This window comes from Hippopotamus amphibius, chromosome 9 (genome assembly GCF_030028045.1).
Source record: "Hippopotamus amphibius kiboko isolate mHipAmp2 chromosome 9, mHipAmp2.hap2, whole genome shotgun sequence".
In the NCBI taxonomy this organism is placed as follows: Eukaryota; Metazoa; Chordata; class Mammalia; order Artiodactyla; family Hippopotamidae; genus Hippopotamus; species Hippopotamus amphibius.
In genome coordinates, this window is record NC_080194.1 from 93,347,826 (window position 1) to 93,372,476 (window position 24,651).

Consider the following 24,651-nt stretch of genomic DNA (forward strand, 5'->3'; position numbering starts at 1 on the left):
CCTGGAAAGAGATGGCTTCCCTGCAGAAGAACCACTGGGTCTGGGGATCTGCCCTGATGGCTGGTGCCTCTCATCACTGTCTGTCTCTTGCTCAGATTCAAGCTCTGTCACACAGCCAGCTGCTTTATTCATTTGACAAAGATTTATTGAGCACCTACTATATGTCAGGCATTGTGGGAAGTATTGGGTTTATGTTGGTGAGCAAAGGAGCACTGCTCCTGCCCTGAGTGAACTTAAGAAGCTAGTGGGAGGCACAATTATTAAACAAATGGTGGCAATTAATGCATAATTACATACTCAATAAGGATTAGAAAGAAAAGGAACGGGGGCTATAAGAGAGAACAACAAGGGAACTGAATTTAAATGATGAGTGAGCAGAAGGAAGAGGAGCAAACTGGCTGAAGAGTGAGAGGAAGGGCATTACTGGCAGAGGAAAGTACATGTTCTAAGGCTTGGAGGCAGGAAAAAGATGGATGCCTTTGCGGAAATGAAAGGAGACACGTGGCTGGAGTGACTAAAGGAGGCATGAGGTGAAGTTTGGTGAGGTAGGTGAGCATCACAAATGGGGATCTTAGGGCAACAGGGTGCCACCTTGAGCAGGAGATGCAGAGCCTAGGGTCTTGACCAAACTCAGCGATGAGGAGACCCCCAATACCCAGGCTTTGTGTCCAGAAGAAGCCCATGCTCCACCCTAGAGGGAGAAAGAGCAAACCTGCCTGCAAGAGGAACTGGGGAGACTCGTGGATGCAACATCAGAAAAACCAGTTTGGTTCTGGCTCTGCTAATTGTTCCTTAGGAAATTCTCTGCTCTGAACCTTCGCGTCCTCACCTGTAGTGGGTGCACTGCTGCCCCCTAGAGCCACTTGCCTCCTTTCTCTGCCCTGCTCTTGGCCCTGGTGGGGTGGGGCTGGGCGACTGCTCTGCACGGACTGCATCAGTGAGACCCCTTTGCCTCCTGTGTGGCTGATCCGAGGTCCCAGCACAGAGACTGGGTCAGGAGGAGACTGAAGTGCAGGGACTTGTTAACCTCACTCCTGGCCTGCTGGGCCATGGGTCATCTGCATCCCTCTCTAAAAGGCCACCACTCATCTCCTGTTGCTCTCCTGCAGCTGCTGAATCCAGGTCTGGTCACTGCTCCCTCCCAGACCTCCTCAGCCTGGGAGGGCCAGTGGCTCCCTGCAATTGCTAGACCTGAGCTACATCATTCTTCCTTGTCAGTGTCCCTTAGCCCTGCCCACTCTTTGCTAAGACTCCCCTCTGTGGACGAGAAGGTTAATTTTACTCATGAACTGAACTGGGCCACAGGCGCCCAGATGTTTGGTCAAACGTTCCTCCGGGTGTGTCTGTGAGGGTGCTTCTGGATGAGATGAACATTGAGACACATGCTGAGTGAAGCCATGGCCCTCCCCCCAATCCATGAAGACCTGACTAGGGCAAAAATATTGCCCCTCCCCTAGTGAAGGGAAACTCATTCCTTCTGAGGGCCTTTACACTGGGACATGCGTTCTTTCCTGCCTTCAGACTGGAACCGAAACATTGGCTCTTCCTGGTTTTCCGTCTGAAACGTACACCTGGTTCTGCAGCTTGCCCACGGCAGATCTTAACCTGCACCTGCCCCGCGCACCTCCCCAGGGCCATCGGGAGGCTCTGACGAGCCGGGATCTGTGAAGGTGTTTGTAGACTGCTAAGTGCTATACAGTTGTGAGACGTGACAAATGTCGCATTTTTGTTCTCCTAAGGGTTGGGTCTTCTGTTTGTTCGCTGAGGTAGGGGTTGGGGACGTGACAGTCAGGTGTGTGAGTTCAGGTCTCAGCACATCGTCACTAACGATCTCTGGGAGCTGTCATCCAATAAACCGTTAGTGAGGGGTGAGCTTGGCCACGGCTGCCACACCAGCTCTCCCCTGCCCCTCAGCTCACAATTAGAGTAGGAGGGAGAGAAGTCAGGAGCACAACCTTGGCGGCCAGAAGGTCTGGGCCCAGATCCCAGCTCCTATGGTGTTTGGAAGCTCTTTTACCTCCTTAGGCCTCAGGTGCTCACCTGTAAAACAGATGCGAAGGCTATTACATAGTTATCTATAGCACACCACTGCCTTGTCAGATGACTTGAGATCTTGGCATAGTTCATGGTCAGTGCAAATTTTCAGGAAATGCTAGTTATTACCACTTTGTCAGTGACCAGCTGTGTGACCTTGGGCAAGTCACTTTCGTTTTCCAGGCCTCAGAAATCTCTCCTCTATGTCTGGAGTGAGTGCATGTATTAGTTTTCTGTTGTGCAATTTCCACACCTTTAGCACCTGAGAACAACAGCCACGTCCTGGGGGTCAGAAGTCCCAGCGCGGCTTAACTGGGTCTTCTGCTTGGGTCTCCCAAGGCTACAGTCATGGTGCTGGCTGGGCTGTGTTCTTATCTGGAGCTCAGGGTGCTGTTTCAAGCTCATTCATGTTGTTGGCAGAATTCAGCCCCTGCAGCAGGAAGACTGAAGAGGCTGCCCCTCTCCATAGACCATTCACAACATGCCTGAATTTTCCTCAAGGCCAGCAGGAGAATGTCCTTCTCAAGATGAGTCCAGTTCCTCTTTTAAGAGTTTTTCCAGGTTAAACCAGGCCCACCCAAGATAACCTCTCTTTTCATTAATTAAAAATCAAAACATAGGCAGAACACTCTATGACATACATCAAAGCAAGATCCTTTTGGATCCACCTCCTAGAATAATGGAAATAAAATCAAGAATAAACAAATGGGACCTACTGAAACTGAAAAGCTTTTGCACAGGGAAAGAAACCATAAACAAGACAAGAAGGCAACCCTCAGAATGGGAAAAAACAGTTGCCAACGAAACAACGGACAAAGGATTAACCTCCAAAATATACAAACAGCTCAAGCAGCTCAATACGAATAAAACAAATAAACCAATCCACAAATGGGTGGAAGACCTAAATAGATGTTTCTCCAAAGAAGACATACAGATGGCCAACAAACACGTGAAATGATGCTCAACATCACTCATCATTAGAGAAATGCAAGTCAAAGCCACAATGAGGTATCACTTCACACTGGTCAAAATGGCCATCATCAAAAAATCTAGAAACAATAAATTTTGGAGAGGGTGTGGAGAAAAGGGAACTCTCCTGCACTGTTGGTGGGAATGTAAGTTGGTAGAGCCACTGTGGAAAACAGTTTGGAGGTTCTTTAGAAACCTAAAATAGAACTACCATATGATCCAGTAATCCTACTCCTGGGCATATACCCAGAGAAAACTATAATCCAAAAAAAAACATGTACTGTAATGTTTATTGCAGCACTATTTACAATAGCCAGGACATGGAAGCAACCTAAATGCCCATCAACAAATGAATGGATAAAGAAGATGTGGCACATATATACAATGGAATATTACTCAGCCATAAAAAGGAATGAAATGGAGCTATATGTAATGAGGTGGATAGACCTAGAGTTCGTCACACAGAGTGAAGTAAGCCAGAAAGAGAAAAATAAATACTGTATGCTAACTCATATATACGGAATCTAAAAAAAAAAAAAAAAAATGTACTGATGAACCCAGTGACAGGGCAAGAATAAGGATGCAGATGCTGAGAATGGACTGGAGGACCTGGGGTTGGGGGGGCAGGGAGCGAAGGGGAAGCTGGGACAAAGTGAGAGAGTAGCATAGACATATATACACTACCAACTGTAAAATAGATAGCTAGTGGGAAGTTGCTGTATTACAAAGGGAGATCAACTCGATGATGGGTGATGCCTTAGAGGGCCGGGACAGGGAGGTTGCGAGGGAGTCATGGGAGAGAGGGGATATGGGGATATATGTATAAATACAGCTGATTCACTTTGGTGTACCTCAAAAGCTGGTACAAGAGTGTAAAGCAATTATATTCCAATAAAAAGCTTAAAAAAATCAAATGATTTTGGACCTTAATTACATCTGAAAAAAAATCCCTTCGCCTTTGCCATTTAAAGTAATATGATCAAGCGAGTGAAATCCCATCACCTTTGCCATATTATATTGTGTGAAAGCAAGTCATCAGTTCTGCCCACACTCAAGGGGAGGAGATAGACAAGGCATAGCACCAGGGGGCAGAGATCATGGGGGCTGTCCTAGAATTCTGTTGACCACAGTGAATTGTAACAATGTCCTCAACGTCTGTCTCTCTGTAGACTGAACACTCCAGGAGGGCAGGGACTGAGTGTTTGTCTTGGTTATTGCTTTGCTTCTGGTACCTAAAGCACAGTAGGAATTTGTGATGGTTAATTTTAGGTGTCAGCTGGACTGGGCCATGATGTGCCCAGGCATTTGGTCAAACATTATTCTAGGTGTGTTTGTGAGGGTGTTTCTGGTTGAGATAAACCTTTGAATCATGGACTGAGTAAAGCAGATTGTTCTCCCTAATGTAGGTGGGCCTCATCTAATCAGATGAAGACCTGAATTGAACCAAAAGGCTGTCTTTCCTATGAATTCCCTTCTCTTGCCTGACAGCTTCAGCTGAGGCATTTGTCTTCTGGCCTCACAATGGAATTTGCTCCACTGACTCTCTCGGGTCTCTAGCTTACTGACTGCGGATCTTGGGACTTCTCAGCCTCTGTAATCATGTGAGTCAATTCCTTAAAATCAATCAACCCCTCTCTCTCTCTCTCTTTCTGTATATATCACACACATGTGTATACGTATGGGTGTGTATACTCCTGGTTATGTTTCTCCAGAGAGCTCCAATACAGTGTTCGATAATATTTGCTGACTAGTGTGTGTTTTTTATCATCTCTCAGGTCCCTGCCAGCTCTCAAACTCATCAATTTAAGAAAGAGAGAGTGGAGGGGAGCAGGGGAGGGTATGAGGGAATGGGGACCAGATGTCCTGTGACTGGTCTAAGCCCAGATGTCTGTTCACCTTTACTCTCTCTGTCTCCCTCTCCATCTCCTTGCCTGGGGAATTAGGATCAGAAGGGAAGAGATAAAACAATGATCTTCCCTACTGCTCTTGTACCTCTTATGGATCCTTTTATTTTTAAGCTTTATTGAAATATAATTGACATACAATAAACTGAAAATATTTAAAGTGTACAATTTGATGAGTTTTGACATATGTATATTAAAGGTAATGAATGTATCCATCATCCCCCAAAGTTTCTTTGTGCCCCTTTGTACAATAATTTCTCTCTCCTGCACCCCCCGCCCCCTATCCCCAGGCAATCACTGATGTGCCGTCACTATAGATTCATTTGCATTTCCTAGAATTATATAAATGGAAGCATACAGTATGCACTCTTTTTTGGCCTGCTTTCTTTCACTCAGCATAATTATTTTGAGATCCATCTGTGTTGTAGTATATATTGATAGTTTATTCCTTTTCATTTCTGATAGTATTTCATTAAATGAATAAACCATAGTTTATTTGATCACAAGTTGATGGACATTTGGGTTATTTCTGATTTGGGACTATTACAAATCACACTGCTGGGAACATTAGTTAAAAGCGTTAATATGGACATACACATTCATTTCCCTTGGACAAATAAGAGAGGAATGACTAGACCATATAGTAAGTTGATGTTTAAATTTTTGAGAAGCTGCCGTGCTGTTTTCCGGATTAGTTGTGCCACTTTATATTCCCCGCAGAGGTGTGTGAGAATCCCAGTTGCCTCATTTCCTTGGCAACACTTGGTATGGTAGGCTTCTTAATTTTAGCCATTCCAAGAGAGGTATATGAGTATCTCTTTGTGGCTTTAATTTGCATTTCCCTAATGACTAATGACATTGAACATCTTTTCATATAACTTCTTTGCTATCTGTATATCTTTTTTCTAAGTCAAATCTTTTGCTCATTTTAAAATAGGGTTATGTTCTTATTATTGAATTTGAGAGTTATTTACATTTCCATACATATGATTCCTTCATCAGATATATGATTTGCTGTTTTCTCTTGTCTATGGCTTGTCTTTTCATTCTCCTAACAGCGTTTCTGAAGAGCAGTTTTTAATTTTAAGTCCAATTTACCAATTTGTTCTTTTATGCAGTTGTATCTAAGAAATCTTTGCTGAACCAAGGTCAAAAAGGTTTGCTTCTAGAATTTTTTAAGTTTTAGGTTTTACATTTGGGTCTTTGTTCCTTTTTGAGTTAATTTTTGTATATGGTGCAAGGAACAGATCAAAGTTCCTAATTTTCCTGTGGATATCCAATTGCTCTAAGTACTATTAGTTGAAAGTATTACGCTTTTTCTGATGAATTGTCTTTACAAATTTGTCAAAAATCAGTTATCTATACATGTTTGGTTTAATGTCTGCTGTATAGCAAAGTGACTCAGTTATACACATAAATGCATCCTTTTTAATATTATTTTCCATTATGGTTTATCCCAGATATTAAATATAGTTCCCTGTGCTATATAGTAGGACCTTGTTGTTTATCCATTCTAAATGTTATAGTTTGCATCTACTAACCCCAAACTCCCAGTCCATCCCTACCCCAACCGCCTCCCCCCAGCAACCACAAGTCTGTTCTCTGTGAGTCTATTTCTGTTTCATAGATAGGTTCACTTGTGCCATATTTTAGATTCCAGGTATAAGTGATATCATATTGTATTTGTCTTTCTCACTTCCATTAAAAAAATAAATAAAAATGTATATGTTTGGGTCTATTTCTGTACTCTATTCTGTTATACTGATTTTTATTCTTTTAGTTTTTACTTGAATACCATACAAACTTGATTACTGCAACTTTATAATAACTCTTGAAATCAGGTAGTGCTGATCTTCCAACTTTGTGCTTCTTTTTCAAACTTGTTTGACTATTCCAGGTCCTTTGCATTTCCATACAAATTTTAGAATCAGTTTGTCAATTTCTACTAAAAAGCATGCTGGGATGTTGATAGGGGTTACATTGATTCTATCGATGAATTTGGATAGAGTTGACATTTTAATAATAGTGACTCTTCCAACCCATGAACACAGTATATATCTCCATTTATTTAGGAGATATTTAAAATTTTCTTTTAGCAACATTTTGTGACTTTTGGTGTACTTATCTTTCACAACTTTTGCACACTTGTCCCTAAGTACAATATTTCATATATTTGATACTACTATAAATGATATTGTGCTTTCTTAATTTCTATTTTTGATTATTCATTGCTAGTTGATAAAAACAATGGATATTTGTATATTGGTTTTCTATACATCAACCTTGGTAAACTCACTTATTAGTTCTAGTAGCTTGTAATGGGTTCTGCTGAATTTTTTTTGTAGGCAATAATGTCTGTGAATAATAACAGTTTTACTTCTTTTCTAATCTTAATTCTTTTTATTTCTTTTTCTTTTCTTATGGCACTGGCTAGAACCTCCAGAACAATGTTAAATAGAAGTGGACAAGCTTGTGTTGTTCTTAAGTCTTGGTTTATTTGTGAGCCTTATTCTTTTTTATCCTTTGTCAAATTGAGGAAATTCCCTTCTGTTCCCACTAAATTGTGAATTTCTCTCTTATGTGGATATTGGATTTTGTCAAATGATTTATCTGCATGTATTGAGAATATCATATGGCTTTTCTTTTCCTTTTTTTTATTTGCTCCTATGGTGAATTACATTGATAAATTTTTAATGTTAAGCCAGCTTTGTGTACCTGGGTTAAATCCCACTTAGTCATGACTATTACCTTTTTAATATATTGTTGGATTCAACTTAAATTTTGTTTAGAATTTTATCATCTATGATATTAATCTGTAGCATTCTTTTCTTATAATATCTTTGTGTGAGTTTGGTATCTGGGTAACACTGGCCTCATAGAGTGAGTTGGGATATATTGTCTCCACTTCAGTTATGTAGAAGACCGTGTGTAGAATTGGCATTATTTTTCTGTAAATATTTTGTAGAATTCACCAATGAACCTATCTGGGCCTGAAGTTTTATTTATCAGAAGATTTTAACTTCAAATTCAATTCCTTTAATAGATATAAATCTATTCAGGTTATCCATTTCTTCTTTAGTGAGAGTTGGTAATTTGTATCTTTCAGTGTATTGATTTTTTTCTAAGATGGATGTATTGACATATAGTTGTTTATTATGTTCACTTATTGTTCATTAATATATGTGTAATCTGTACAGTTGCCGTGCCTGTCATTACTTATATTGGTAATTTGTGTCTTCTCTCCACTTTTACTGATCAGCCTGGCTAAAGGTTCATTAATTTTATTGATACTCTCAAAAAATCAACCTTTGGTTTCATTGATTTTTCTGTTTTGTTTTCTGTTTTCTATTTCATTGATTTCTACTCTAATCTTTATTAGTATCAGAACACTGCTTACTTTGGGTTTAATTTACTCTTTGTTTTCAAGCTTTCTAAGGTGGAAACTTAGGTCTTTGGTTTGATACTTGCTTTATTCCTTATTTTCTAATATAGGCATTTAGTGTTCTAAATGTCCCTCTCTGAATCTCACCACTCCAGTACTGCTTTGTGGTTTCCCACAATTTCAACTAGCTTGTGTTTCATATTTACTCAGTTGAAAATACTTTCTAATTTCCTTTCTTATTTCTTCTCTGACTCATAGATTATTTAAATATGTGTTATTTTCTTTCCAAATATTTGGGGATTTTCCAGAGATATTTCTTTTATTAATCTCTAACTTAATTCAATTAAATTGAGGAAACATATTTTGTATAACTTGACCTTTTTACATCTATTTGTGGTACAGAATATGGCCTATCTTGTGAAATGTTCTTTGTGCACTTGAAAAAATTTGCACTCTGCTGTTGCTGGGTGGCGTGTTCTATGGTGTCAATTAGGTTAATTTGTTCGATGGTGCTGTTCAAATCTTCTATCTCTTTAATAATTTTGTGTCTACTTGTTCTATCAATTATGAGAAAGGAGTTTTTTAGTGTCTGACAATAACGTGTGGATTTGCCCCCTTTCTCCTTGAAGTTCTATCAATTTTTGCTTCATGTTATTTGAAGCTCTGTTATTATAAAAACAAACAAACAAACAAAACACCAAAGCTCTGTTTTGGATTATTATGTCCTCTTGATGAATGGACTCCTTTTTCATTATGAAATAACTTAAAATATATGTAGTAATATTCTTCGAACTAAAATCTACTTTGACATTAATATAGCCACTCAAGCTTTCTTTTTTTCTTTTTTATAGCTTATTGAGATATAAGTGAAAGCATCACAAGTTTACCCATGTCAAGTGGACAATTCAATGGTTTTTAGTACATGTGTAGATTTACCATCACCACAATCTAATTTTAGTACATTTCATTAGCCAAAATAAACCTCATATACCCATTAACAGTTACCCTTATTCCCTTCTCCTCCCTTAGCCTTAAGCAACCATTTTCACTTCTTCAAATTTCCTTATTCTGGATATTTCATATAAGTAGAATTGTACAATATGTGGTCTTCACATTGTAGTTAAGTAATATTTTTATTTTGAGATAATTGTAGATTGCATGCAGTTGTAAGAAATAGTATATAGAGAGTATATGTATCATTTAACCAGTTTCCCTAACATCTTGCAAACTTTTAATACACTATCACAACCAAGAAATGTACAGTGACACAATATATAGAACATTTCTATCACCACAAGGATCCCACATGTTTGCCTTTTATAGGCATACCCACTTCCCTCCCATCCCCACTTCCTCTTTAACTTTTGGCAACCACCAATCTATTCTCCATTCCTATACTTTTGTCATTTCAAGAGTGTTATATGAATGAAATTGTGCAATATATATGGGATTTGGGGGGGATTAGATTTACTTACTCACTGTAATTCTCTGGAGGAGCATGTGGTTTGTTGGGTGTAGGAATAGATTTGTTCCTTTTTTATTGCTAAGTAGTATTCCAAGGTATGGCTGCACCACAGTTTAACCATGTATGCATTGAAAGACATCTTGGTTGTTTCTAGTTTGGGATCATTGTGAAAGTTTGCTATAAACATTTATGTACAGGTTTTCTCCCCCAGTTTTATTGAGAAATAATTGACATACATCACTGTGTAAGTTTAAGGTGTACAGCATGATGGTTTGATTTACATATATTATGAAATGATTACCACAGTAGGTTTAGTTAACATCCATCATCTCATATGGATACAGTGAAAAGGAAAAAATTCTTGTAATGAGAACTCTTTGGATCTATTCTTTTTACAACTTTCCCATGTATCATACAGCAGTGTTAACTATACTTACTATATCATACATTACATCTCTAGTACTTATTTTGTACAGGTTTTTACGTGAACATAAGTCTTCATTCCTCTGGGATAAATGCCCAGGAGTGCAATTACTAGGTTATATTGTAGCTGCAAGTTTAGTTTTTCAAGAAACTGCCAAACAGTTTGCTAGAGGGTCTATACCATTTGCTACTCCCACTAGAAATGTAAAGGTGATCCAGTTTCTCCACATCCTCACCAGGATTTGGTGTTGTTACTGTTTTTAATTTGATGTGTGTATAGTGATATTTCATTACAGTTTTAATTTGTATTTCCCTAAAAGCTAATCATGTTGGATAACTTTTTATGTGTTCTTTTTCATCTGTATATCCTCATCGGTGAAATGCCTCTCAATGTCTTTTGCCTGCTTTCTAACTGGATTTTTTTTAACTGTTGGATTTTGAGGGTTATTTATATATTCTAAATACAGTCCTTTTCTAGATATATAGCTCACAAATATTTTTTTCTCACTCTGTAGCTTGTCTTTTCAAACTTTTTACAAGGTCTTTTACAGAGTAAAAGTTTTCAACTTTAATGAAGTCTAATTCATTGATTTTTCCTTTTTCAGTCTTATTGATACTTTGGTGTTACATCTACACATTGTTTGCCTAGCCCTTGATTTTCTCCTATTTTTTTCTAAATGTTTCATAGTTTTACATTTTACATTTAAGTTTCTGCTCCATCTTGAGTTACTTTTTGTGTGAGCTGTAAGATTTATGTATAAGGTATGAGGTTTTTGATTCTTTTGTTTATTTTATGTTCTATTTTGTTGTTGTTTTAGCCTATCAGTGTCCAGTTGCTCCAGTACCATTTGTTGAAAATGCTATTTTTCCTCCATTGAATAGCTCTGTACCTTTGTCATAAATTAATTCGGCATATTTGTGTGGGTCTATTTCTGGATTCTCTATTCTGTTCCATTTAGTTTTGTGTTTATTCCTCTGCAAATACCACACAGCCTTGATTACTGTAGCTATATGGCTTGAAATCAAATAGACCAGTTCCTCCCACTTTATTTTTCTTTATCAAAATTGTTTTCGGCATCCTCATTCCTTTGTCTTTTCATTTAAATTTTAGAATAATCTCATCCATGTGTACAAAAAATTTGTCTGGGATTTTGATAGGAATTTCACTAAACCTGTATATTGATTTGGGGAGAATTAATATCTTATTCATCTTTGCTGAGTCTTTCAATCCACAAGTACCAGTGTCCCTCTATTTATTTAGATCTTATTGATTACTTTATCAACATTATGTAGTTTTCAATATACAAGCACTGTACATGTTTTGTTAGATTTACGCCTAGGTGTTTCTTGTGTTTAAAGAGTATAAATGGTATTGTATTTTAAATTTTGTTTTCTGTGTGTTCATTGCTAGTATATAAAAATATAATTGATTTCTGTATGTTTATCTTGCATCCTGCAACCTTGTTGAACTCATTTGTTTTAGAATCTTTTTTGGATTTTCCACATAAACAATAATGTCATCTACAAATAAAGACTGTCTTATTCCTTCTTTTCAAATTGTATGCATTTTATTTCCTTTTCTTACCTTATTGCACTGGCTAGAACTTTCAATACTATGTTGAATTAGAGTGCTGAGAGTGGATATCCTTCCCTTGTATCCAATCTTAGTGGAGAAAACATTTCTTTATATACCATTTAGTTGTAGGGTTTTTGTAGTTACTTTTTATCTAGTTATGGAAATTCTCCTCTATTCTTATTTCTCCAAGAATTTTTATCATGAACGGACATTGAATTTTGTCAAATATTTTTTCTGCATTAGTGGATATGATTATATAGTTTTTCTTTTTTATCCTGTTAATGTGGTGGATTACATTGATTAAATTATGAATATTGAACCAGCCTTTCATCCCGAGAATAAACCCCACTTGGTCACATTGTATAATTCTTTGTGTTGGTGAAATATGTTTGCTAATATTTTGTTAAATTATATTCTTATATTCTTGAGAAATAATGGTCTATAGTTTTCTTTTTGTATACTGTCTTTATCTAGTTTGGTATCCAAGTAATACCAGCTTCATAAAATGAATTGGAAAACGTTCTCTCCTCTTTTATTTTCTGGAAGTGATTATACAAAATTGATGTTAATTCTTTTTTATATATTTGCTAGAATTCCCCAGTGAAACAATCTGGGCCTGAAGCTTTCTTTTTTTGGAAGTTTTTAATTACATATTTATTTTCCTTAACAGTTATGGGGCTGTTCAAATGACCTATCTCATATTAGGTGAGTTGTGATAGTCTGTGTTCTGAGGTACTGGTCCACTTCATCTAAGATGCCAGATGCATGTTTGTAGAGTATTCATAGTTATCCATTTTCATACTTTTAATGTCTGCAGGGTGTATAAATGTTATCCCCTGTTTCACTCCTTATATTTGTGTCATTTGTGTCTTTTCTCTTTTTCTTTGTCAGTCTTGCTAGGGATTTGTCAATTATATTGATCTTTTCAAAGAATCAGCTTTTTGTTTTATTATTTTTTCAACTTCATTGATTTTTGCTCTTATCTTTATTATTTCCTTCTTTCTGCTTTCTTTGAGTTCAATTTACTCTCTTTTTCTAGATTCTTAAAGTAGAAATTTAAACGATTAATTTGAGACTTTTTCTCTTTTCTAATGTATGCATTTAGGGCTATGAATTTGCTTTAGCTGTGTCCCACAAAGTTTGATTTATTGTATTTTCACTTTCCCTCAGTTCTCTATACTCTTTATAGATTTCCCTTGAGACTTCTTCTTTAATCCATGGATTATTTAGAAATGTCTTGTTTTCCAAATGTGTAGAGATGTTTCTGTTATATTTCTGTTATAGATTTTGATTGATTTTGTTTGATTCCATTGTGGTTAGAGACACAGTTTGTATGACTTCAATTATTTTAAATTTGTTGAGGTTTATTTCATGTCCCAGGACATGATCTATTTGGTATATGCTCCATGGGCTCTTGAAAAGAATGTGCATTCTATTGTTATTGAGTGGAGTGTTCTATAAATGTCCATTAGATTGTTTTGTTTGATGGTGTTGTTGAGTTCTCCAATATCCTTGCTGGTTTTCTATCTAGTAGTTTTATCAGTTGCTGAGAGTAGAGTGTTGAAATCCTCAGCTATAATTGTGTTTTTTTTTGCCTCTTCTTTTAGTACTACCAGTTTGGCTTCATGTATTTTTCAGCCCTGTTTTTTTGGATCATAACATTTTAGGATTGCTATGTCTTCTTATGAGATTGACTCTTTTATCATTACATAAAGTCTCTTGCTATCTCTGGTAATTTTCCTTACTCTGAAGTCTACTCTATCTGATATTAATATAGTTATTCTCGCTTTGCATAGATTAATGCTTGCATTATATGTAACTTTTTCATCATTTTACTTTCTGCCTGCCTATATCATTATATTGAATGTGAATTTCCTGTAGACAGCATATAGTTTGGTCACTCAATCTTCTCATTTAATTAATATATTTATACCACTTACATATAATGTGATTATTGATATGTCAGGGCTTAAGTCTGTTATTCAATATTTTTGTTTTCTGTTTGGTCTCTTTTGTTTGTTTGTTTGCTTGTGTCTCTGTTTTCCTTTTCTGATTTCATCTGAGCTACTTGAACTTTTTTTTTAAACTTCATTTTGATTTATTAATAGTGTTTCCCAATATTCTGTTTCTATAGCATTTTTAGTGATTGCTCTAGGTATTATATACACATAACTTACCACAGACTATGATGTCATTATTTTACCAGTTTGAATGAAATATAGAAACCTTACCTTCCTTTACATTCGTTTACTTTCCCTTATTTGTAAGATACTTGTCTTAAAATAGTTCCTCTGCATGCATTTCGGACAAAATCAGAAAATGTTATAATTTTTGCTTCAACTGCCAACCATGACTTAGAACATTTTAGAGAAGGAAAACCTATTGAATTTACTCATATTTTTGCTTACCTTGTTCTTTCTTCCTTCCTGATATTCCAATATTTCTTTTTTTATCTTTCACTTTCTGTTTAATGAACTTCCTTTAGCCACTCTTTCAGGTTAGGTCTTCTGACAAACAACTTTCTTAGTTTTCTTTCTTTTGAGAATATCTTTATTTCCCTTTCACTACTGAAGGATAGTTTTGCTAGAAATAGGATATATACTGTTGGGCAATAGGATTCTGGATTGACAGTAATTTTCTCTTAACACTTGAACAATAACGTGCCACAACCTTCTGACCTCTATAGTTTCTGATGAGAAATATGCTGTAATTTGAATTGTTTCTCTACAACAAATAACGTGTAATTTTCCTCTGGCTGCTTTCAGGAACTTTTCTTTGTCTTTATTTTTCAGGGGTTTAATTATGATGTCTTGTCATAGATTTCTTTGAGTTTATTTTGTTTGGGATTTTCTTAGCTCTTTAAATCTATAGGTTTACATTGTTTGACAAATATGGTAAGTTTTCAGTCATTATTTCCTGAATTAATTTTTCCACCCTAAGGCCTCTTTCTTTTCTTCTGGGACTCTGACAACACAAACATTAGGTCTTTTGTTATTATCTCCCACATCCCTGAGGCTCTGCTGGCTTGCTGTTTGTTTGTTTGTTTCCCTTTTCTTTCAGTTGATAGTCTCTCAGTTGTTCAGATTGAGTCATTTCTATTGTTCTGTATCTTCCAATTTGTAGTTCTTTTTGCTCTCTCTTTTGTTCTGAGTTCACTCACTGAGATTTTATTTCAGTTTTTGTGTTTTTCTGTTCATAAATGTCCCTTTGGCTATTTTTTATATCCTCTACTCTTTTTGCTGAGGTGTTGTATATCTTTGTTGAGGCTTTTAATTTTTTTCATTTGATTCAAGCAAAATTGATTGTAAATTCTTTTTTAAATATTTGGTAGAATTTCCCAGTGAAACAATCTGGGCCTGAACCTTTCTTTTTTGGAAATTCAAGCACGTTTAGAATTGCTCATTGAAACATTTTTATCATGGTTGCTTTCAAATGTTTATCAGATAATTCTAACATCTCTGTCATTTCAGTGTTGGCATCTATTGATTATCTTTTAAATTTCAGTTTGAGATCTTCCTAGTTTGGTATGATGAGTGATTTTTGATTGAACCTTGGAAATTTTAATAATATGTTTTGAGACTCTGTTTTAACTACCTTTCTCTGACACTGCTCCATGGGGTTGAGGTGGTGGTGTTACTGCCTTGATACTGGCGGGTAGAAGTTGAGGTTCCCCATTCAGCGTCTGTTGACATGCAAAGAGAGAGACTCTTCATTACTACTGGGCCATTGTGAGAGGTCCAGATCCATAGGTGATCTCCACTGATGCCATGGTGAGAGTGGCCTCTTTACCACTTAGTGATGATGAAAGCCCTGACTAGGTTTCCTTTGACTATTCCCCAGTGGGGAGGGGAAGTGTTTCCTCATTACTGCCAGGTGGGAGTGGACGTTCAGAATCCCTATGTGGTCTCTACTGACATCAGGGGGAGGGAGGGTATTTAAGCCAGGTGCGAATGAAAGCCCTGACTTCTACTTGGTCTTCTCTGACACCACACTGGTAGGAATGTTAAGGAGATTTGTTATAGCCTCATGAGGGTGGAATCTAGATGCCCTATCAAGCTTTAGTAGTATAGGTTGGAGTGAGCCAATGCTTTTTTCCTGTGTTATTTGGCTGGGATAGAGGGATTATTGTCTAAACATTTTCTGTCTTGAGAGATGCTCCTTTCTTGGTCTTTGCCTAGAAAAAAAGCAGGCTTTTTTGTTTGATCTGTGCCCATTGGCATTTCTAGGTTGCTGGCTACTTCATATATTCTTCTGGGATCATGAGGCAAAAAGAAATCCCGGGAAGATTACCACCATATTATTTCTGGCATCTTGTGTTCCATAGCTGATCTGCCATCTTCTCTCTGCCTTTTTGAGTTGTCATGTTTTATATGCAATGTCCAGAATATTCAACTGTATTTAGTTGGAAGGACAGGGAAAAGTACATCTACTCTATACTCTCAGGAGTGTAAATCTTGTTTCCAGCTTTCTTTTGATTAGTGTTAGCATGTTATATCTTTTTCCATCCTTTTATTTTTAACCTCTTTGTATCTTTAGATTTGACATGCTATTCTTATTTATTTATTTATTTATTGGCTGCGTTGGGTCTTCGTTGCTGCACACGGGCTTTCTCTAGTTACGGAGAGTGGGGGTTACTATTCATTGCAGTGCGTGGGCTCCTCATTGCAGTGGCTTCTTTTGTTGCAGAGCACAGGCTCTAGGTGCATGGGCTTCAGTAGTTGCAGCACATGAGGTCAGTAGTTGTGTCTCAAGGCCTCTAGAGCACAGGCTCAGTAGTTGTGGCATATGGGCTTCGTTGCTCCACGGCATGTGGGATCTTCCTGGCCCAAGGCTTGAACCCGTGTCCCCTGCATTGGCAGGCAGATTCTTAACCACTGTGCCACCAAGGAAGCCCTGACACGCTATTCTTGTTGGAATTATATAGTTGGGTCTTATATTTTTTATCCAGTTGATAATGGAAGTATTTACATTTAAATTTAAAGTGATTATTGATATGCTTAGGTTTAAATCTATCATATTGCTCTTTGTTTTCTGAATATATTTTAAAATTTAATTTTGTCTTCCTTATGTCATTAACTTTAACAATTTTTTATTGATTACTTTAGGGTTTACAAAACCCTTTTCCTCATCACAGTTTGCTTTCTAGTAATATTATCCTATTTAATATACATTATAAGAATCTATCAATAGTATACTTCCATTTCTCTCCTCTCACTTTTTTGAGCATTATTGTCACACATTTTAGCTATTTTATAAATCCCTTACTAAATTGCTATTATTTTTGTTTAGTCAGTTATTTTCTAAATATATTTAAACAATAAAGAAAAAACTTACATATTTATCCATATTGTTGTCATTTCTCAACTTCTTCATTCTCTTGCACAGATCTATATTTCCATCTGGTATCATTTTCCTTCTGCTTAAAGAATATTCTTGAACATTTATTATAGTGTAGGTCAGCTGATGATGAATTATTTCAACTTTTTAAAATCTGAAAATCCTTTATATAGCCTTTGTTTTTTGAAAATATTTTTGCTGGGTACAGAATTCTAAGTTGTCCAGTTTTTTTTTATTTTATTTATTTTATTTATTTTTAGTACTTTAATGATGTTGCTCTACAGCCTTCTCACTTGCCTTGTTTCTAACAAGAAATCTACTGTCATCCTTATCTTTGTTCCGTTGTATATAACATGTCTTTTTTTCCCTAGCTGCCATTAATAATTTGATTATGATGAGGCTTGCTGTAGTTTTCTTCATGTTTCTTGTGTTGGGGGTTCATTGAGTTTCTCAAATCTGTCAATTTGCAGTTTTCATCAAATTTTGAAAATTATTGACTATTATTCAAATATTTTTTCTGCCAATTCTCCTTTGGAGACTCTAATTACATTTATATTAGGGTGTTTGAAACTGTCCTATATCTTACTGATGTTTTGTTTATTTTAAAATTGTCTTTTCTTCCTGTATTTTATTTTGGTTTGTTTATATTGCTATGTCTTCAAGTTCACTATTCTTTTATTCTGCAATATCTAATCTACCACTAATCCTATCTAGTGTATTTTTAATTTTACTTATTGGAGGTTTTATTTCTAGAAGTTCAGCTGAGCTCATTTTTTGTATCTTCCACCTCCCTGTTTAATTTCTCAACATGTGAAATACAGTTGTAATAACTGATTTAGTGTACTCATGACCTAATTCTAACATGTATGCCAGTTCTGAGTTGATTTTAATTAATTGATATAGTCACAGAGGTACTTATGGAGGCAAGAGGGTCAGAATTAGAGAAGGAGATGTGACAATGGAAGCAAAGGTCATAGTCAGAGAGAGATTTGGGGATGTTACATTGCAGGCTTGAAGATGGAGGAATGGGCCATGAGCCAAGGAATGCTAGGGATTTCTATATAAAGGAAATTAAATGAATTGTTCCCTAGAGTTTCCAGAAGGGACCCAGGCCTGCCAACACCTTGATTTTAGCTTGGTGAAGCTGGTTTGGACTTCTAACTTCTAGGACTCTAAGATAATAGATTTGTGTTGTGTTGTCACTAAATTTGTGGTCATTTGTTATGGCATAAATAGGAAATGAATATGGAGCCAAATAATAAGTGAACAAATAAATCATTAATAAATTAGAGATAGTTGTAACTGCTATAGATGAAATAAACAGAGTATGAATGATGTAGTGGTAGAGACTAATGGGTGTAGATGATGGTGTGTGGGGATGGATTTGGATTAGATGGTCAGGAAAGGTAAAAACTGAACTTCTGAAGCAATGACATTGAATTTGAGTCCTGAAGGATGAAAAGAACCAGCCATATTAAACTTCCTTCTCTTTCTCTTCCTGGACCAGCACAAGCTTCCCACCCCACTCTTGCTAAGAACACTGGAATAAGAGCAAAACATGATGACAATTTGCCTCTAACCTAGAGATTAACAGAAAAAGAGTGAGTTGAAATTGCAAGATGAAGTGTTGAGGTTACTTATGGGGGAAGACTTTATGGCTGAAACTGGTTGAGAAAAGGTCTTGTTGATCTTGGGGCACTGGCATCACTCACTTTTGAAGTTGGAAGATAGGTCAGAGGCTGTCGGTACAAACCTGTAGCTTGAGGAGAAGAGGGAGGCCTGGTGAGGGAAGTAAACTTGTCTACAGTTGTTCAGCTGGTTATCAGCAGAACAGGGCCAGGAGCCCAGGTGTTGCGCATCCTGGTTCTGTGCTGTCCTCTCCACCTCCTGACACAACACTACCAGGATTAATTTTAGATTTTTGGGTTGGGCTTCTGGAGCCAATTATCTGGCTAAGGCTCCCAAGTGGCTTGGACTTAACCAGCTCCTTGAGGAGGCAGGGAGACAGGCCCCAGCTTGCTAGACTTGTGCAGACTCTAGGAGAAGGATTAGGGCTGGTAGTGAGGCCATCTGACGCAGAGATGTTTGGTAAGAGCCTGAGTGCCAACACTACTGCCCTGTTGAAGGGTTGGGACGTTCCTGCTGGCTCCAGGCCACTGACGCTGACAGTGCTAGCACGGGCCCAGCCAAGATGGTCTGTCACTGCCTGCCTGTGGCCACTGCCTGCCCTGTGATCACAGGTCAGTCAGGGAGTGGGAATGGCCATTGAGAGGGAGAACTGGGTCAGGACTTCCAGTGCCTCCCCTGCTGCTACTGATGCCAACATAAGCCTAGTACCGTGGGAGCTGTCTTGAGAATGAAAATTCACTTCTATTAAATCTTACCCTGTACTCTACAATGTGCCAGGTCCAGCAGGTGAGAAAGGGAAAAAGGGGACAAAAGGAAGAGTGGATGTGACCATCGTCGAACCAAATTCTGGTCTGCTGGTCCACATGCAATAAAACCAATCTGCTGACATTGGATTGTGGTGAAGGAAAGTGCAGCGTTTATTGCAGGGCACGAAGGAAGGAATTCAGGACAACTAGTGCTCAAAAAGCAGCCTGAACTCCCCAGTGTGTTTCAGAAAAGCATTTTAAAAGGCCAGGTGAGGGAGGGGTGTCCCAGGATATATGATCAGCTCGTGCACAAGTCTCTGATGGGTTGATGATGAGGTAACAGGATGGTGTCACAGGGGTTAACATTATCAATCCTTAGGTGCCAGCAGGTCTGGGTGCTATGTGCTTATGGTCATCAAGTAGTTAATTTCTTCCATTTGGTGGTGGTTTTAGCATCTGTAAAACAACTCAGGAAGTGTGCATCAGATACTGTTATCTAGGTACTTCAGAGAGGAGCTAAGGCAGAGGACATAGGGGAGGGGTCTGTCCTGGGAAGGCCCTATAGGATCCTGCTTGGTTACATGATGAGAGTTTATGAGTCTGTCTGCCTTGTGGATTCTCAAAGAATGCTGATTAGGTGAATTCACTGATTCAGAATCACTGGACACTTATCTGTTGTCTCCAGACATCTGGGACTGTGCTAGGTGTGTTTCCAAACATTATCTTACTTAATGTCTGTACAGTTCCCTGCAAGATTTGTCCTTATCACCCTGATTCTACACAGGACACAACTGCAGTCTGGAAGAGTCCAGTGATTTGCTCAAGATGGTGAGATGCAGGTCCACTGGATACGTGAGTGAAGAAATGAACAGGAAACAAATACTGTGCAAGCTAGCTTCCGTGTGTGAAAGACAGATGATGGTTCTGAGGAAAGAATGATGCCTGTGGAAAGGGGTGTTGGGAAAGGCTTAGCAGGAAAGAGGGAGGACTCTGCCCCTGCTCACGCTGGGCTGATCATCACTCAGCGAGGGAAGATATACAGGAAAAATGATGGAATGAATTAAACCAATAAATACATCAGGAAAAGTGAATAGAGTCACAAACAAATTCTGGTGGAGGAGGAAAGATCCAGCTTCAGGGCTGGCTGTGCCCAGGGTTGAAAGGAGAGAACCTGGAACTTGGAGGAAGAGGGTGATGTTTACAGGGAGAGGAGGTAGCAACCTGTTCTGTCAAGGGTGGGCAGAGAAGAACAGCTGGGAGGGCACATGGTATGTAAAGCCAGACCTTGGCATGGGGTGGGTACGTCTGGGGGCCATGCTGGAAGCTACATGTCTGAAAGGAGGGCTAGTGTTGCAGGAGAATAGGGCACGAGAGGATGGTCATGTCCCAGGTCTCGGGTGAGTCCCTGGGATGGGCCACCAAGTGAGGGTCCTCGGCCTCACGCCGGAATGAATTCAAGAGTGAGCCATGGTAAAGTGAAAACAGGTTTATTTGAAAAGATACACATTGCATAGGCAGATGTGGTCCATCTCAGAAGGTGAGAGTGACCCTGAAATATGGGGTGGTTAGTTTTTGGGGGGCTGGGTAATTTCATAGGCTAATAAGTGGGAGGATTATTCCAACTATTTGGGGGAAAGGCGAGGATTTCCAGGAATTGGGCCGCCTCCTGCTTTTTGGCCTTTTATGATCAGCCTGGGAACTGTCCTGGGGCCTGTGGGTGTGTCAGTTAGCATACGCTAATATATTACAATGAGTATATAACGAGGGTCAAAGTCTACGGGAAGTCTAATCTTCTGCCATCTTGGGCTTAGCTGGTTTTAAGCAGTTTTTCTGTATCCTCAATGGCTGTGTCGTCCTTTCAGTGACTGTGCCTTGTCCCCTTCCCTCCTGTCTCAGGGTGGCAGGTAGAGGGGGCACCACTAGGCAAGGAGTCTTAAGCCGCAGGAGTCTGGGAGGAGAGTGAAGTGGTTGAAACAGCCTAGGGGAGGCTCCAGGCCCGGCCCCAGGCCTAGTCAGGCTGCCTGGGCCCAGGGTTTGAGATCCCCCTCCCTGCCGGGAGTTGTCTTTCAGAAGCACCAAAATCTTTCTCAAGCATCTTTAATGGCTCCCGACTCCCAAAGGCTGTGGTCCTCCTTCCGTAATCTGGCATTTGCTGCTGTCCAGGCTCTGGGCCCAGCACACCTTTGGAGCGTCGCCTTCTGCTTTTACCCACCTACATGCTGTGCTACAGGTGTGCCAGTCTTTATCTGCTCCCAGAATAAGCAGAGGCCTCTTGCACGGAACCACTGCGTGGCCCACCCTTTGCCTACCACCCTCACCCCATGGCCCTTCTCCCTCCTTCTGTCTTTTCAAATCCAGCTTCAGCCTTTGAGACCTATCTCAAGGGCCACCCCTCCTGGCAGCCTACCCGGTCTTCCCTAGTTTAGGAGAGCCTCTGTCTCCCTTGGATTCCTGTAGAATCTGCTGTCCAAGCATCTCCCGTCACACTAGGTACATCATCCTTGGGTTGTCCATTGTGCTGCTGTGGGGAGATGGTTCCTGGACTCATAAGATCTGACCTGTGTGACTTTTAATGTATTAATAAGCCTTTTTTTGTTCTATGGATTCCTTTTTTGTAAAATAAATGCAGGTGATTATCCTGTTAGAATTCTATCGTGAGGATTGAAACAACCTAATGCATGGGATAAGGTTAACAAACAGTTGGTGCTTGATAAACGGTAATAGGATTCATGGCTTTCTCTTGCCACTAATGCCTCCTCAGCATGGGGGTTCAGATACTTTAAGGGGCCAGCCCCTGTGTGCTGATGCCATGAGGACCTGGGAGCCCAGCCGGGGCCCGGATGAGGCAGGGAGGCGGTCACTAGGTGAACCCTGAGTGTCGGCCCCGGCCTGTGCCCCTCAGTCCCTTGTCCCTGCTTTTCCTGCCTGGATGGCAGGTGCAGACACAGGTTCTAGGCTCACTGCCGAGCGCTGAAGCGCTGAGCTTCATTGCCAGTGATGATTGCTAAACTCCTGTGTTCCTTGTCCCTGGGAATCTGTCCGCTGTCTTTCTGAGATTCTTAAACAGGTTCCCAAATCCCACCCCCAGGGAATCACTCTTTTTTGTTGGTCACAAAGCCCTGCTTTCCTAATGAGCTGCCAAGGAGCTGTCAGTTACGAATGTAAATGGAGAGGCCGGAAACCATTCCTGGCCCAGAAAGGAACCGAAGGAGCAGCTTCCCTTCAGCCTCTTGCGCTGGCCCCTGCCCTGCCCTGCCCTGGGAAAGCTGGCCCAGGAGCAGCACACGGAGGCCGGCCCACCCAGGCCCAATGCCGACAGCACCTCAGGGCTTCCTTCCTCCCACAAGACCCCTTCTGCTGTGGGGGTTGCTCCTCAGAATCAGGTTACAACTGGAGAGCATAGTCCATGTACATTATATGTACTTTGTGAAATCGTGTGTGAGATTGTTCACACACACATACTAAAACATACATTAGCAGCCATTGAACATATATGGTAGGCATATTTCCTTCTTCTAAAAACACTATTAGTAAACTTTTCTTTTATGCGGCCATAGGTATGTCTCCCACAAAAATCTAGGGCAATAGTTGTTGAATAAACTTTCAATTATTGAAGTAAAAAAAAAGAAAAGGAATATATGAGTCCATTGGGCTGGTTGAGAGGAGGGTGGGAGGTAGCCCTGAAGCGACTTATCTTCTGGGCCCCCAATTCCTAGCACCCTCTCTCTCAGCCAAGCCCCCTTTTCTGGTTCCCAAAGGCCATTTGTTTTTGCCTTCTAAAAACCAAAAAATATTTCAGTAAACTATTTGACCAGGGCACCATATGAAGTAAAGATTAGGAGTGTGGGTTTTGTATCATCCTGCCAGGGTTCAAATACTGTCTCCCCATCTATTTTGTTAAAGCAGCATAGCCTCTCAGAGCTGCAGTCTCCTTGTCTGTTATATCCAGACAGCTTTAGCACCCTAGGATAGGGACTGGCCAGAATGAAATGATGTAATACATGGAAGGGTTTGATGGTCTAGCACACAGTAAGCCCTCAGTCCCTGTCACAGTGACTCTGTCTGTCACCTCAAAGTGAGCAAAGGCGCTGCCTAGCTCAACCCTCACAAAGACCCTGTGAAGGAAGCCTATGGCCACCATTGTGCCTGTGAAGAAACCAGAGCTCTGAGACATTAGCCCAAAGCAGCTAAACAGAGGTGAGAGTCAAATCTTTGGCATGGAAGTCTGGAATTCCTGTTCTCTCCATTATTAGAGCTTGTGTTACCTCTCCCAAAGGATGTACATTTTAATGATGGCCAGAGGTTCCATGCACAGACCATGAGTAGCTAATTGTCAGATCTTAAGATCCCACCTATGGGGATGGGCGGAAGTGGGCAGTAGGAGGTAGTGAGCTGGGGAAAGGAGAGGGTGAAAGAATAGCAGGGAGGGAAAGAAACATCTGGCTGCTTCTGAAATCCTGACACACAGGCATAAACTCTTCTTGTTTTAAACTGACTTAGAAGGATGAAATCTCAACCAGGAAAAGAGGGGGCTGAGGAGGTGGGTTTTGAGGACTGCAGGGTTCTAGGTAAAGAACTGTTGCACTTGGGTTGTTGGAATTTGGAGACGCTTTCAGTGATCACAGGTCTAGGAAGAAGCTCAAGAGGCAGCTTCAATCTGGAGTAGGTGTCTACTGAGGAAGGCTGAAGGACCTGCCAGAAGGCTGAAGGGTGATTCGGTCAGAATCTTTATCTGGCCAAATGCAAGAGGAAATGGGTTTAAATAATTGCAAAGGGAATCTTGTTAGACTGGGCACTGAGAAGCTGTGGGCTAGCCCCGGCTTCAGGCAAAGCTGGATTCAGGGGCTCAAATGATGTCATCAAAGTCTCATTTCATCTCCATCTCTCAGATCTGCACTCCATTCTCACCCCAGGATGCCTCCCAGCGGGACCAGGATAAAATTATCCCTGCTCCCCGTGGTAGCAGGAGAGCACCCCGACATGTATCAGTGAAGGTTTGGTCAGAAAACCAGAAGCCACTTTAGGTATATGGAAGAGCAATGCATTCAATACAGAAAGTGAAACTTACGCAAGCATTGGAAGGACTGGGGAGCAAAGGTCAGGAAGGCAGCTGCTACCCTCCAGGAGACTTGGAATGCAGGAATATCAGGGAAGCTGCCACTCCTGGTCTCAGGGCTGTTAGCACC

The 24,651-nt window shown here is 39.6% G+C and overlaps 1 long non-coding RNA gene across 1 annotated transcript in view; it reads left to right on the forward strand.

Annotated features, from left to right (window-relative positions):
- The first annotated feature begins 416 nt into the window (after positions 1-416).
- The window catches only part of LOC130829143 (uncharacterized), a 36,851-nt gene continuing 12,616 nt past the window's right edge, over positions 417-24,651 (forward strand). Inside the window, exon 1 of the long non-coding RNA XR_009047462.1 lies at positions 417-545. This is a non-coding gene — a long non-coding RNA (uncharacterized LOC130829143). The remainder of the gene's footprint in view (positions 546-24,651) is intronic.